We start from the raw sequence: 12501 nt of genomic DNA, 5'->3' as shown, positions 1-12501 counted from the left end.
AAATGAAAGGGACCTCACAAAAGGGCACAGCATTGAAGGTACATGGGATCAGGGCATTTCCATGCTATAAAGGGGTGAAATAGATCTCACTAAAATGCAAGGTAAGCAACCCCCTCCCCCCAAACCACCTACAGGGCCAAAGCCAGAGCACAAGAGTTAGGGCAAGTTAAGTCCTTGGCAGAAACCTGGGATCACCAGGGCCTGCTCCTGAGAGCAGCAAGACTTAAGACCACAAGAGGTTAAAGAACACCTGGACTTTGAACACAGACCTTGAGTGCAGGTGCAGACCTTGAGTGGGGACCCAGTGCAGAGGAGTGCAGGACTGTGGAAGCAGTGCCCTGAGACTGTTAAAAGAACTTCAGGCAGAAAAACAAGCAAGGGAACCACCAGGAGGCTTGAACCTAAGAACAACTAGACCTGAGACCTCAGGAGCCTAAAGAGCACAGACAGACCCTGGGTACGAGGATAAAGCTAAGCAGGCACTGGGCTAAAAATGGCAAGCCAGATTCAGGAAACCCAGAAGAGAAAGATCAAGAAGAAATCTTTAACACTCTACAACTTTTATACAGAAAAAATCCAGACAACAGAGCAAACAGCAGAGGAGAACAAACAAGTAACCATATCCAAACCTTCCCCAAAAAATAAAAACTTCTCACAAGGTCTTCAAGAGTTCAAATCTGAGATTATGAGAAAGAGAACATTAAGTGGTAATATTTAAACCTTACTCTCAGTGGAATTAATCCTGAGAGGGAAGAGTAGCTATATTCATTGAGATATAGAACTCTATCTAACCCTACTGAGAAAGTCAGAGGGATTAACAAAGGGGAGCAGGGAAGTGGGGAGGTCAAAAAAGGGAAGGGAGGAGAGGGGAGAGGGAATTCATTAGGCCTTAAAAATAAAAAGAGAGGAATAATAAGGGGGGGGGGGTAGAAAGGATAGTAAATAAAGGGAGGGGACAATGGTTACTGGTTTAAAACAAATCACTGGTTTAAAAGGAAATAGCCTAAGAAGAAGAGGTATAATTAGGAGAGGATACCAAAATATTGGGGAATACACAACTGATAATTATAAATCTGAATGTGAATGGGATGAACTCGCCCATAAAACAGAAGCAAATAGCAGAGTGGATTAGAAACCAAAATCCTACCCTATGTTGTCTACAAGAAACACATAGGAGGTGAGTGGACATACTCAGATTTAAGGTAAAGGGCTAGAGGAAAATATTTTGGGCTTCAAATGAGAAAAAGAAGGCAAGTGGTGCTCATGATTTCTGACAAAACCAAAGTAAAAATAGATATGATTTAAAAAGACAGGGAAGGTTACTACATCCCGATAAAAGGCAGTATAGATAATGAGGAAATAACACTGACTGCTTAATATGTATTCACCAAATGGCATAGCATCCAAATTCCTAAAGGAGAAACTGGCAGAGCTTAAGAAGGAAATAAATGGTAAAACCATACTAGTGGGGGATCGAAATATTCCACTTTCAGATCTAGATAAATCTAAACAAAAAATAAATAATAAAGAGATAAGAAAGGTGAAAGAAGTCCTAGAAAAATTAGATTTAATAGATATGTGGAGAAAAATAAATAGGGACCCAAAGAATAGGTCTTCTTTTCAGCTGCCCATGATACATTCACAAAGATTGACCATGTAATAGGGAATAGAAACATCACAAACAAATGCAAAAGAGCAGAAATAATTCATGTATCCTTCTCAGATCATAATGCAATAAAAATAATAATTAGTAAGGGCACCTAGACAGGCAAATCAAAAACTAATTGGAAATTAAATAATATGATTCTCCAAAAGCAGTCAGTTAAAAAAGAAATCATAGAAACAATCAACAATTTCATTGAAGAGAATGACAATGATAAGACATCATACCAAACTCTGTGGGATGTAGCTAAGGCAGTACTCAGGGGTAAATTTATATCCTTGAGTGCATATATTAACAAATTAGGGTGGTCAGAGATTAATGGATTGGACATGCAACTTAAAAAACTAGAACGTGAGCAAATTAAAAATCCCTAGATGAAAACTAAATTAGAAATACTAAAAATCAAGGGAGAAATTAGTGAAATCAAAAGTAAAATGACTATTGAATTAATAAATAAGACTAGAAGCTGGTATTTTGAAAAAACAGAAAAAATAGACAAAGTACTGGTCAATCTAATAAAAAAAGGAAAGAAGAAAACCAAATTAACAGTATCAAAGATGAAAAGTGAGACCTCACCTCTAATGAAGAGGAAATTAAGGAAATCATTAAAAACTATTTTGCCTAATCATATGGCAATAAATATAGCAATCTCAGTGATATGGATGAATATTTACAAAAATATAAATTGTCTATATTAACAGCTGAAGAAATAGAATACCTAAACAGTCCCATATGTGAAAAAGATATTGAACAAGCCATCAAAGAGCTCCCTAAGAAAAAATTGCCAGGGCCTGATGGATTCACAAGTGAATTCAATCAAACATTCAAAGAACAAGTAGTCCCAATACTATACAAATTATTTGATACAATAAGCAAAGAAGGAGTCCTACCAAATTCCTTTTATGACACAAATATGGTTCTGATTCCAAAGCCAGGTAGATCAAAAACAGAGAAAGAAAACTACAGATCAATCTCCTTAATGAAAATAGATTCAAAAGTCTTAACTAGAATATTAGCAAAAAGACTCCAGCATGTGATCAACATGATTATTCACAATGATCAGGTGGGATTTACACCAGAAATGCAAGGATGGTTCAACATTAGGAAAACCATCCACATAATTGACCATATCAACAAACTAACAAACAAAAATCACATGATCATCTCAAAAGATGCTGAAAAAGCCTTTAACAAAATACAGCACCCATTCCTATTGAAAACACTGGAAAGTATAGGAATAGAAGGACCTTTCCTAAAAATTATAAACCATATATATCTAAAATCATCAACAAGCATCATATGCAATGGGGATAAATTAGAAGCCTTTCCAATAAGATCAGGAGTGAAACAAGGATGCCTGTTATCACCTCTATTATTTAACATTGTACTAGAAACACAGCAGTAGCTATTAGAGAAGGAAAAGAAATTGAAGGCATTAAAATAGACAATGAGGAGACTAAGCTATCACTCTTTGCAGATGATATGATGGTATATGTGAAAAATCCTAGAGAATCAACTAAAAAGCTAGTGGAAATAATCAACAACTTTAGCAAATTTGCAGGATACAAAATAATGCACATAAATTATCAACATTTCTATATATCTCCAACACATCACAGCAGCAAGAGGTAGAAAGTGAAACATCATTTAAAATCATCCTAGACAATACAAAATACTTAGGAATGTATCTATCAAAACAAACACAGGAATTATACAAACACAACTATAAAACACTTTCCAAACAATTAAAACTAGATCTAAACAATTAGAAAAACATTGATTGCTCATGGGTAAGATGAGCTAACATAATAAAAATGACCATTCTACCCAAACTAATTTACCTATTTAGTGCCATACCTATCAAACTACCAAAAAATTTCTTAACTGAATTAGAAAAAAACTATAACAAAGTTCATTTGGAAGAACAACAGATCAAGAATATCAAGGGAAAAAATGAAAAAAATGTGAAGGAAGGTGGCCTAGCAGTACCAGATATTAAATTATGCCATAAAGCAGCAGTCATCAAAACAATATTGTACTGGCTAAGAGACAGAAGGGAGGAAGGGAGGATCAGTGGAATAGATTTGGGGTAAGTGACATCAGCAAGGCAATGTATGATAAACCCTTAATTTTTCTAAAAATAAAAAAAAAATATTTAAAAAAAAAGTATGATAAACCCAAAGAGCCCAACTTTTGGGACAAAAATCTACTATTTGACAAAAACTGCTGGGAAAATTAGAAAACAATATAGGAGATATTAGGTTTAGAACAACATCTCACACCCTACACCAAGATAAATTCAGAATGGGTGAATGACCTGAATATAAAGAGGGAAAGTATAAATAAAGTGAACACAGAATGGTATACTTGTCAGATCTCTGGGAAAGGAAAGATTTTAAAACCCAGCAAGAGTTAGAGAAAATTACAAAATGTAAAATTAATGATTTTGATTATACTAAATTAAAAAGCTTTTGTACAAACAAAAGCAATGCAACCAAAATCAGAAGGGAAACAACAAATTGGGAAAAAATCTTTATAACAAAAAACTCTGACAGGTGTCTAATTACTCAAATATACAAGGAGTTAAATCAATTATATAAAAAATCAAGCCATTCCCCAATTGATAAATGGGCAAGGGACATGAATAGGCAATTTCCAAGTAAAGAAATCAAAAGCATCAATAAGCACATGAGAAAGGGTTCTAAATCTCTAATAATTAGAGAAATGCCAAATCAGACTATTGCTTGGTGAGTTTGAATTTGATTCTTGGATAAGATATAAACTGTATTATTAGCAGAATGCATTATAAATAATTAAAAGATCTAAATCTTTTAAATATTAAGTCTGATAGTCTTATTTTTTATAATTTGTTATATTTTTGACATGTTATGTTCTATGAGAGTTTATCAGTTTTATTTGCAGGTAATGTGCATATCTTCTTATTAATGCCTTTAACTAAAACTGTCTTTATATAATACTAATAGGAAAAACATTTTGTAAAAACAAAAAAATATATAGTTTTCATGTACCAATTTATATTAATTAAAGAGATGTTCTTCAATGACATGAGAAAAGACATTTCCTATGTACCCGTTCACATTCTGCCTATGCAACAGTAGGTAATTTGTCCTTTCTTAAGCTACATTATAATCTTTCAAAGAAGTAGATAGATAGATAGATGATAGATAGATTCTGCCTTATATAGTCTGTTTTTTTTTTTAATTTTTTTTAAACCCTTGTACTTCGGTGTATTGTCTTATAGATGGAAGATTGGTAAGGGTGGGCAATGGGGGTCAAGTGACTTGCCCAGGGTCACACAGCTGGGAAGTGGCTGAGGCCGGGTTTGAACCTAGGACCTCCTGTCTCTAGGCCTGAGCTACCCAGCTGCCCCTTATATAGTCTGTTTTGAAAGAGGTTCATTCCAGGCCATTTTTAGGTAACTGCATTGAATTTTTCTCCTGAAGTAATCATATGAGTAAAAATCTATGATCACATGGTGGAAGGTGTAGCCTCCAAAAATATAGAAAACCTATTTTACAATCCTTTAATGACTACCGTTCTATAGCTTTCTCCAAAAAATTCTACATGTGTTTTGGGGAGAAAAGTTTTCTCTACATACAATATTCTGCTTCATTTTCTAGATATTTTGATGTTTCATGGATAACAATGCAATACATGATCTGTTCATTACTATTTCTTCTTTTCATCTAATATTGATACATATATACATACATATATCAATGACTGTAATAACGACAGTGTTTTATGTACAATTCATCTTTGGTAAAATGCTATAATCTAGTTAGGCCCATTATACCTTTTCTATTGATAATTGGATTCCTCAGAGAATATAACATCTAATCATTAAGAACTATGGAATATGAGTGGAAGAAAATATTTTCAAAGAGATTTTTCTTTAATTAAAAGTCTGAAATAGTGAAAAAAAAAAGCTGAACAACTTCCCCAAAGCATTCTACTACATTCTCTTATTCTTTTTTAATTCTATTATTCGTTCATTATTCAATACACAGGACTATCCAAAAAATGGCTTCATAAATCTAAAGTTTGAAGGGATCAAAGAAGTCATCTAGACAAATTCTCTGACATTGCATTTGAGTAAAATGATATATGACCTGAAAAGTCAACTTTAGTAGCAGTCAGTTGAATTATATTTCATACTTTAGAAAATGAGCATTTTTTCATCCTTTTGATTTTTTTCCTGTGTGGTTCATAAGACCCCATTCTTATTATTGAATATAATCTCATTTAGATGACTGAAATGTTCTGGTATTTGATGAAAAATATACCACCCAAATAAAGAAGGGTATAGATGATTTCACACTCTATAATGAATTGTTTTCCATTTTGACTCTGTTATGTACATCTTCCATGATAGTTTTATTTGAAGTAAATGTGGTTTCTCATTTGATAAATAATCAGAAGATCAAATTTGGAAGTGTTATGATAAATGCAATCATTAGATTCCAAAGTGCCAATGATGGAATATTCCATCTATATTCTGACAGAAAGGTAATAGAATCAGCAGGCAGAAAGAAACATATTTTTAGATATAAACAATCTTGGGAATTTATTTGATTGATTTTGCCCATTTTTAATTCTTTTTTCATAATGTTAGGGAAGGGGGAGGAAGAAAAAACTTCATTTATTCCTTGAAAAATACATACTTTTAAAAATATTCAGATTATTAGACAAGTTCATCAAATAGTTAAGTATGTCAGAAAAATTTCATTATTATCTTTGTCATATGCATGGAAAACATGCTAATGAAGGAGCGTTATTAAGGACCATTCAATCTATCAAGTTCAGTGTGTTGTGTTTCTTTTTTTCATTTTCTGGAAATTGTATGACAAGAAAAAAAGAGTATTTTATATAAGGTAATTTGTGAAAGCCCATTTTCTTTTTCTTGTTGTTTCACAGTGGATGCTCCCAAGATATGTTTAAGTTATTCTTATAACATAGTAAGTAGGGTGTTTGACCTGAAGTAAGAAAGCCCTGGGCTAGAGTTCTTTAGACACTATCTTTGGGGCTTTGTGCAAGATTTTTTTTTCAGCTGATTTCCTTCTCTGTAAAATGGGGAAAATAAAAACTTACAACCTACTTCACAAAGCTGATGAAAAGTTCGAAAAAGAAAATCTAAGCAAATCATCCTTTAAACCTTGAGGAATTATATAAATGTGAGTTGTTTATTCAATTGCATTATTTATGGTATTCATATATGAATGATCCAAAGTCAAGTAAATTGTAACTTTGCTATTATTTTTTTCTTTTATATTTTGTTTCCTAAAATACAAATAAACTTTTCGTAATTATCTTTACAATTGATATTATTATTCTATACATACGATAAAATCAGCATAGAGGAAAATTATATTGTCTTTATGTTGTCTTCCACAATCCAGTGTTTTGAAACATGTCACCCACTTATTCAATAAACTCTACATATTGCCTATAGGATCAAATATATAATGCTTTTTAAATTTAAAAACCCTTCAGAATTTAGACTCCTAACTACCTTTCCAATCTTCCAGAGCTTCACCCATTCAGATCAATTCTGGACTTCCTATTGTTGATGTATTAGGCTCATCACCTAACCCCATATATTTTTATTAGCTGTCTACCATACCTGGAGTAATATCTCTCCTTTTTCCTTTTCCCCCTAACTTCTTTTAAGTACCAGCTGAAATCCAACCATTGAGAAATTATCCCTGATCTTCCTTAATAGTAGTCTCTTCAATTCACTTGATAATCTCCAATTTTTCATGTTTATTTGTACATATTTGTACATATGAGCTTCTCAAGGAACATGGACTGTCATTTGCCTTCTTTGTATCTTTATTATTTATTATTTGTATCTTTAGTATTTAACAAAGTACTTGATACACAGTACATGTTTAATAAATGCATATTGCTTATTAAATCTCTATAGTTCTTAACAGAGTGAAATTCTTTTCATATATGTATATATACACATATGTGCATGTACATATATACATATAAATATTCTCTCTCTGTCTCTCCATCCATTGTATAAAATATAATTCCAATCTAAAAATAAATAAAGTAATATAAGTAGGTTTTTTATTATGTATGTTGCATTTTATGTATTTAAAAGCCTTATTCTAAGAACTCTATAGACTTCCAAGAGATTGTAAAACCAAAATCTTAATTAAAAATGGAAGTTAGTTGTGCAGGTTTTTATTATTTTTTTAATTTCTCTTTTTCTATCATTAATAACTTTGAAACTTTTGATACTAAAGTATCATTTGCTATCATGATCATTTTTCCTTAGATTTTTTATTTTGCTCTTTGTTCTTCCTGTATGTAGAAAATTGATAGGACTGCTTCATGAAGAATTAATTTTTCTCTTTGTGATGATAAAGTTATTGCAGTTTTTTGTGTGTGTGTATGTCTCTGTATATGTTTGCATATTTTTTGTGCATGTTGGAGATATTTGGTACTTGAATCCAAAAATGCTGAACTCTCTTCTTGAAGAAAACATTTATGAAATATAGGTGCAATAATATCATCATATAGTCTACAAACCTTTAGACCAATGATTCCCAAAGTGGGTGCCACCACCACCTGGTGGGTCCTGCAGAGGGGGGGGGGGTGATGGCCACAGGAGCATTTATCTTTCCTATTAATTGCTATTAAAATTTAAAAAAAAAATGAATTTCCAGGGGGCTAAGTAATATTTTTTCTTGAAAGGGGGTGGTAGGCCAAAAAAGTTGTTATGATGATAATAACAGATAATTTTGAGAAACAGATGATGTGTCAGGGCCAATATTAGAACTTCAAGTCAAAGGCCAGAGATTGACAGGCTTCAGTGAGGAAAGGAGGGGGCTAAACACTCCTGGCTCTCAAACCCCTCCCCCTCTAACTGCTACTGCTTCAGTTGGTAATGAAGACAGGAATAAGATTCTTCTGGTAAGTTTCTGTTGTGGCTGAAACCCCAATGATGTTCCTTTTCTGTAATTTATATTCCTCTCAGGTCAGTTAGAGGAGTATATAGAAGCTAGCTATCTAACTGTTGAAGGACAGAGGACATCTTCTTAAGCTGGTAGCAGACAGTATTCAAACTAGATGTTCAGACTGAGTTGTGAATATTTCCCCCAAATAAATTATCAGGCTCAGATTTGAAGATAAAGGTTATATTAAGTAATAACAAGGGAAACTAGAAAAGGTTAATAGGGTTTTAGGATAATGAGAGGAAACCCTGAACTGTTAAGTTGATGCTGTCCTTCCCCCTCCCCACAGGAGGGGATGAAGACACTTAACTAAAACTGACACTCTTGCTATTAATGAATATCTTTACTCTCTAATTACTAAGTAATTATATATTGATATTAATGAAGAATAGTAATAACAAACAGGCTAACCTATCAGGTGAACCCCCCAGTGTGGAGAAGCAAGCAGAGTATCTGCTCACTTCAACCTCCACCAAATAACTAACTCAAACCCTTCTCAACTGCCCCTCACCCAAAGTTCTCCAGGGGGGTCCCCTGGAATTCTGGGTGAGGCTATCCCTGTACCTTTGCAGGGATTCCATACTTTGCATCTCCACACAACAAAGTTTGGGAACCACTGTTTTAGACCATTTTTTTCTCCTTTTGACTAAAGAATCTACACCATTTCTGCCACAACCTCACTAAATTATTTCGTGTCCATTTTTAGCTCTATTTCTCTCCTACTGCCAATTTTTTTCAACTCTGGGGATTGAATAATAACCAAATTGACAATTTCTTTCTTAGAAAGTCCATATCTATCAACTGAGATATTTCATGTTTTCTTCTTTTTTTTCATTCTTTTCATTTTGTTTATTGTTTCTTGATGTCTCATGAAGTTATTACCCTCTAGTTATCCAATTATAATAAAGAATATTTTTTCCATGAGATTTTGAATCTTTTTTTTTCTATTTTTCTAACTCTACATTTTAAAGAAATCTTCCTTAGGTTTGTGCTTCTTTTTTCCTTTTGATTAAATCTCTTTGAATTGCTTTCATCTCTCTTTCCCATTTTTCCTCTGCCTGTTTTTTTTTAATCCTTTTTGAGCTTTTCCAGTGAAACAGACCAATTCATATTTTTCTTTTGTGTGTGTGTTTGTTTTTGCTTTCACTATCCCTTTTTTGTTCAGTACCTTATTCTTCTTTTTCTCCATAAAAATATTTCTGTCATTATATTTCTTAATGTTTATCCATTTCCAAATCTTTTTCTTGAATTTTACTTTTATCTTAAAGGTGGGATCTGTTCTCAGGATAGAAGGGACATTCTCTTAAACTTCAGTTTTTCCTTGTTACTGTCCTTATCTCTTTGGGTTTCTTCCAGTTTCAATTCTTGCAAGCTATAATGAGCTGTGGGCTTAGAGCTTTGAAAGTCACTTTCCATTGCTGATTTAATCACCCCTTGGACTTCTTATGGCTTGCAGAGTTCAGAGCATTTTTAACTTTCCTGTGCTGAGACTCAGGGTCTAGCCTAGGGGTTGGCAAACTTTTTGGCCGTGAGAGCCATAAACGCCACATTTTTTAAAATGTAATTTCGTGAGAGCTGTACAGTGCTCACAGTGCGAGCTCCTGTAACAGTGACTGAAAAGAAAATTGACTTTATGGCTCTTGCAGAAAGAGCCATACTTTGCCGACCCCTGGTCTAGCCTCATGCCAAAGGCATCAAGTCCACATAAGATGACAAGGTCACGCATGAATCCTGAAATCTGCAAGGCAAGATTTATAGAAGGATGGATTCCCAACCAGGCCTACCTGTGTGACTCTTTTCTTACCAACACTCCCTATTTACTAATCAAATATCCTCACTCACCTCCAGGGAAATACAGAAGAACACTATAGGCTATTATTAGAGCCCCTACAGGCCCCCTACACATTCCTAGGAAATTCCCACGTTTACATGTAGTAATACAGAAATTCCCCTAGAAATCTCTTCATAACAAACCAGGAAATAGTGAGTTGGTGTTAAAGATTTTAAAATCCTAACTTAGGTACACAGGTGCATGCAAAAACAGGCCAAGCTTCCCCCCTCCCTGATCCCTGATTCAAAAGTTAACAATGGAGGATAAATGGAGCAATTACCCTTGAGGGTTTGAGCCTTTGAAGGCTGGTACATCCCATTCCACTGACTGGACTGCTTTCTCCACCCCATAGCCAAGGAGACAAGTAAATACACTTTGAAAAGTTCTTAGTAACAACATTGTTGGTAACAAGGTTAATGTATGGCTCGTTCACTATCTCCAAGAAAAAAAACTTATGTCAAATGTGGAGTTTCTATGCCAATCTTATGTGAAATTTCAAAGCATATAAAAATAAACTGCACACAAGGCAGAGTAGAGCAGTATTCATGATGCCTGGCTGGCTGAAGTAGACTGTCTCTCATTCATCATGTGCTGACACTGTCACACCACCTCGAGCCCCTGGACCTGGGGGAGCCAGCCTTCCCCAGCCTCAGGTTTGGGCAGGGGCTTTGGACCTCATACTGTGCTTGATCAGATCAATCACATTGTGGGATGCCTTGCCCTGAGGCTTGTATCCTTTTTTTAAAATAATTTTTATTTTTTAGAAAAGTTATTCATTGTTACATGATTCATATTCTTACTTTCTTCTTCACCCCAAGACTTCCTCTCTCCCCTCCCCATAGCTGATGTGCATTTCCACTGGTTTTAACATGTGTCATCGATCAAGACCTATTTCCAAATTTTTGATAGTGGCATTGATGTGGTCTTTTCGAGTCTACATCCCCTGTATCCTTACCAGATGTCCTGCCAACTTACTTATGCTAGAGTTCATGTCCTCAGGACAGGTTTGGGCTGGGAGTCTGGACCTCACTCTAGCCTTACAGAGGCCAATCAAGATGAGTGACAACCTTGAGATGGGACTCTTGGCATTGCTTTGAGCTTACATTGACCAGGCATACCAGAAGGACTTACTTGTACTGAGATTCAAGATCTTGCTGCAGGGTTGGGCAATAATTTTGGGTCACCTCTTGTCACACTCAGCTAGGTGCCTTGCTGACTCCATTGTGTTGAGGCTTGTGGCCTCAGTTTGAGTTTGGGCAGGGTCTCAGAGCCTCCTTCTGAGTTTAAAGAAGCTAGGTATACAGTGAATTGCCCTTTGCTAGACCTCACTGTAGGCATGGACTAAGGCTTGGGACTTTAAGGGGTGTATGTGGGGTTGCACTGTTGTTGGCTTAGGCAGGGTCTCAGAATCTCATTGTTGGCTTGGATCCAGATTCAGAACCTGGCATGGTAAATGTAGGGTGGTAGGGATTGCTGTTGGCTTACACTGTAATCCTTTGTGGGTTCTTATTAAAGGTGATGCTCCCTACTCTACCCCAGTGAACCAGATGCTCTCTACCTTCCAGGTTGTGTTTTTTGTTTGTCTTTTTTTGACTTTTTTTTGGTGGGGGTATAAAAATTGCTTCATTCCATCCACTTGTCTTTTATTTCACTCCAGTATTTGAGATTGAAGCATTATTTTAAGGTTGGTTGGAGAGAATTTAACCCCTAGAACAAGATTAATAACATTTTGCTTTGTAACAAATATCACCTGTTTCAGATAGTGTTTAGATGAGGTGATCATTAAAAACTGATTGACTTCTTCAAGGGCTCATATTTTAGATTTTAGAATAGTTTTTCTTCCAACTTAAGGTATATTTTATTACAAAATGATGTAGATGCTGTACTTATATCCCTATGGTATTTCTAAAAGCAAATATAAATGGAAGAAAATGCAAATAAGCAATAGTATACGTAGTTGAAATAAAGCATGAGGAAAGAAAAAAATTGACTTAGATAATGATAAATAATTTCCATAA

General features: G+C 34.6%; 1 pseudogene; it reads left to right on the top strand.

Annotated features, from left to right (window-relative positions):
- The window catches only part of LOC123241821, a 56595-nt pseudogene extending 45015 nt beyond the window's left edge, over positions 1-11580 (top strand).
- Positions 11581-12501: the final 921 nt, after the last annotated feature.

This window comes from Gracilinanus agilis, chromosome 3, assembly GCF_016433145.1.
Source record: "Gracilinanus agilis isolate LMUSP501 chromosome 3, AgileGrace, whole genome shotgun sequence".
Taxonomy (NCBI): Eukaryota; Metazoa; Chordata; class Mammalia; order Didelphimorphia; family Didelphidae; genus Gracilinanus; species Gracilinanus agilis.
The sequence above is the reverse complement of the archived record's forward strand: the minus strand, read 5'-3'. Positions and strand labels throughout refer to the sequence as shown.